General features: G+C 38.9%; 1 pseudogene; it reads right to left on the bottom strand.

Annotated features, from left to right (window-relative positions):
* Positions 1 to 2,255: 2,255 nt before the first annotated feature.
* Positions 2,256 to 3,218, bottom strand: LOC131403952 (olfactory receptor 2D3-like; annotated as a pseudogene).
* Between the last annotated feature and the right edge of the window lie 1,282 nt (positions 3,219 to 4,500).

The raw sequence follows: 4,500 nt of genomic DNA, 5'->3' as shown, positions 1-4,500 counted from the left end.
TCGGATCCCGGGCGCGCACCGACGCACTGCTTGGTAAGCCATGCTGTGGCGGCGTCCCATATAAAGTGGAGGAAGATAGGCACCGATGTTAGCCCAGGGCCGTCTTCCTCAGCAAAAAAAAGAGGAGGATTGGCGGATGTTAGCTCAGGGCTGATCTCCTCACAAAAAAAAAAAAAAAGTATATGTTTCTAATCCTCGTTCACATATTGAGTCAATATACAATATATGAAGTCATTTGTATATCAAGGCAAGTACACACAAGAAAACCACTACTGTTTAATGAATATGGCTATTTGGTTAGTGATTTTGCTTTTTACTTTTTAAATCAATTTTAAATCAGTGATGTCTACTTTCCCTATCCCATCAGAGATGCTTCATTTACTGATTGTATATGACCTATATATTTAAGTAGAAGAAATGGTTGCTTTTTAGTTGTTGTATATCTATGAAAGGAAAATTACATTCTTTTTATTTTATTCTAAATTGTGAAATAAAGTGAGAAAATTTTAGAAACAATTTATCTCTAATGTAATAACATGTTAATCAAAGGCCATATTTAAATTTATTAAGTATATTAATGCTAAATTATATTTTGCTATTCTCTTAATTCAAAGAATAATTATCTTTAAAGATACCATTGATTGAAAAGCTTCAAAACCAGAAAATATGTTTCCACAAATTTGTGATTATATATATATCTGCCTGTGTTCCACACAGCATCCAGAGAGTCCTTTAAAAACATAAGTTGTGTGATATCACCCTTCTTCATAATACTTACATTTTACCAAGAATAAATCCCTCCTTCTTACCTCAGTCAATTGAGCGCTGCATCATCTGGCTGCTGCCTCCCTCCCAGCCACACCTCCCTCTGCCCTGCTTCTCACTAGTTTCCTTTATTCCCTCAAACAGAGCAAACTCTCTCACACCTCCACGGTCTTTATTCACAACTACCCTCTACCTAGAAAGTTTGTCTCCTCAATCTCACTGCTATCTCTCCTTCTGATCTTTGCATGCAGCCTCCTCAGAGAAGGTCACCCTGCCTATTACTGTCTGTCAGTGCCCCTTGATGATTATTTCCTTTTTGGCATTTATCAAAATTTTTCAGTATAAGTGTGTATATATTATGTATATTATATATATGTATATTATATGTATGTATAATATATGTATAGTATACATATTTATGTATATATGAGGAAAGAAAGTGTTTCTATTTTATTTAACATTATGTTATATAGTCATTCAATAATATGTAGTGAATGAATGAATTAATCCATTAATTAACATTTGACTAAATCTTCTGTTTCTGATCATTGTTATCCTCCTGTCCACACAATCAGCCTAAGACCGCCAGGAACAAACCTAAAGACAGGTAAAATCAGATTTATTGATCCATTGCAAAGAGGAATATCACATACTAGGATTTGGAGGTAAGGGTGGAGATAAGATGAAATTTAAATGAAGCAGTATTTTGACAGGTTCATTGCAAAGCAGGGCTGTACGTAAAGGGGTCAAAATCAGGTCTAAACCACAAAGTAGGTGTAGGGTCTTGTTTTCTTGGAAACTACAAAATTAAGACAGATGTGAAATGTTGCATCCAAAAACCCTTATCTGAAGTCCTGCTCCTGAATTGAAAATTAAGAATGCTTCTCCACGTCAAGGTGCTTTAGATCCTCCAGGCAGGAGTAAGAAGTTTCATCTTACTGATATAATTTCAAGCAATTAATTCCGCATAGTCTATAATTTTTTTTTTTTTTTCTGTGCTCTGTCTCCTGCACCATGATTCTCTTGCGGCATGATAAATCCCAATGCCAACAGGCTTTTTTTTTTTTTTTTTAATTTTTCCCCCAAAGCCCCAGTAGATCGTTACATGTCATGGTTGCACATCCTTCCAGTTGCTGTACGTGGGACACGGCCTCAGCATGGCCAGAGAAGCGGCTCCTCAGTGCGCGCCCGGGATCCGAACCCGGGCCGCCAGCAGCGGAGCACGCGCACTCAACCGCTAAGCCACAGGGCCGGCCCCGCATAGTCTATAATTTTAGAGAACTAAGATTTCTCAAAGAGTAGGGAAATAGTACTCACTCAACAAGGGGAGTTGTTTTGATACATTAAAGCTGTGGTTTGTTCTTGGGGGAGACATTTCTTATTGTATTTGCAGTTGGATTTATGTGTCTTTTATGAATGACAGGCAGATGTTGACAGTCTAGGCTATTTTTCACTCTCTCACTTCATATTCAGAAGTCAGTTATCTTAGATTAACAGTTAACCTTAGTGTCACATGAAGAGCTCTCACGTCCTCTTGCAATAGCTCTCCTTAGAACTCCTTTCACATCTTGGTTCCTTAGGCTATAGATCAAAAGGTTGAGCACAGGCGTGATCACAGTGTAGAACACCGCAATGACATTGTCCCCGGCCCTGGCGGACTTCGACTGGGGTCTCATGTCCATGAAGATGGCAGTTCCATAGAATAAGGTCACAACTGGCAGATGAGAGGCACAGGTGGACAGTGCCTTGTGCCTCCCGGAGGCTGACCGCATCCTGAGAACTGATAGAAGGATTCGGGCGTAGGAAACAGCAATGAGCAGAAAAGGAATGAAGACAATGATGACACTGAAGATGAAAACAATCAGCTCAGTAATGAGGTGTCAGCGCCAGCCAACCTCAGGATGGAAAGCACCTCACAAAAAAAGGGATTCAGGACATTGGGCCCACGGTAGGGCAAACTCAAGTGAGGACACTGATAATCAAGGAGCTCAGGGAGCTACTGGACCAAGAAATGGCTGCCAGTTGGACACAGGTGCTTTGGTTCATAAGACAGTACAAGGAAGAGGATGACAAATGGCTACATATCTGTCATAAGCCATGACACCAAGGAGAACACATTCCATCATTCCAACAGGGAGGGAGAAGGACATCTGAGCAGAACAGCTGGAGAACGGGATGGTCTTCTTTTTTCCCACCATGTTGGATAGCATTTGTGGGACATTAGTGGATGTGTAGCAGATATCCAGAAAGCATAAATTAGTGAGGAAAAAGTACATGGGAGTTTGGAGACGAGGTTCTATCTGGATAATAGTGATAATAATAATATTACCAGCCACCGTTAATAAATAGAAGAACAAGAACATAATAAAAAGAATGAGCTGCGTCTTTGGCTGAGATGAGAGCCCCAGGAACACAAATTTAGTCACCGTGAAGTTTGTTTTTATCATATCCATTTTTCAGGCCACCTCCCTCTTCCAGAAACATCCACTCACCTGAAGACAAAAATCAAATGCGCTATATGTCACAGTGTTGGAAATTCAAGACACAATTAAGAAAGCAAGGAGAAGTCTTGGTCTGAGATTATATCCTGAGTATCTGAATTGTACTACAAATGGAAAGCTTTTTTTCGGCTTTTGGATGGAATAGTCTTTTGATGAGATTAAGAATTTCAAACTCAAGTGCTGATTAAGTTAAGCAGATATGCTTGCCTTTTCTCTAAGAGTATGCTCTTTTGCTTGTTCATAATCTTTCTAAACCCTACTCATTTTTCAAAGCCTTTCTCATGCCTCATCTCTTCAAAAAGACCAGATTGTATCTTGGTTCTACACCTGACAACAGAGCAGCATGATGCAGCAGTCACATAAAAAGCAGTGAAGGGTCTTGCTTCATGTGCTATCCACCAACCTAAAAGTACAGACAGAAACAGCAGCCTGTGGTTCTTCTCTATCATCCTGATGCAACTTTCCAGTGCTTAGACACCCTGATACCCTAAAGAACAAAGACTGTGCACACCAACAACAAAACTACTCATGGATCACACTAATTGCCAATTCTCCCAGCTTCACCACTTCCAGACTGTGGAGTTTTGGATGGTTTCGTTAGGTACAAAGTGAGAATAATGATGGAACCAATTTTTTTGAAGATTGAACTAAATAATGTGTATAAAGAATTTAAGACAATGTCTATATGTAGGGGACAATCCACAAATAACATTTACTATTAATAGCCCTAATAACATTCACTAATTCTATGTTTATCTGAAATTCACTTCCTCTAAAAAAAAATTTTCGGAGAAACAATATTATTAAAAAGGATCCAGACCATTTAAAGGAACTAGGTCTAGTCACTGAGAGCTTGTTAGCTCCCACTCTCTGCCTACTTACTCTTAGTTTATGCACAGAGTTTGTATGTTTGGTTACTGACTTGCAATCCTGAGCAGATTAAAAGCAATGACTTAGAAAAATTGGGGGTAATGAAGAGTTCTAGAGGTAGGCACAGTTACGATAGCATGAAGAAGTTGCCAATCATTCATTCACTCACTTGTTCATCTTTTTTTTTTTTATTTATTCCTTCCCAAAATACATCTTTGATAATCTAGTATGTACCAGATGCTGGGCATACACTGGTAAGCACAACAGACATTTTCAATCTTTCGTAGAGTTTACAGATTGGTATAAATTTGCTATGAAGGAAACAAATTGATTCCTGAGGGAGTGGGGAATCTTATCTAGAAGA

This window comes from Diceros bicornis, unplaced genomic scaffold, assembly GCF_020826845.1.
Source record: "Diceros bicornis minor isolate mBicDic1 unplaced genomic scaffold, mDicBic1.mat.cur scaffold_97_ctg1, whole genome shotgun sequence".
NCBI classification, from domain to species: domain Eukaryota; kingdom Metazoa; phylum Chordata; class Mammalia; order Perissodactyla; family Rhinocerotidae; genus Diceros; species Diceros bicornis.
The sequence above is the reverse complement of the archived record's forward strand: the minus strand, read 5'-3'. Positions and strand labels throughout refer to the sequence as shown.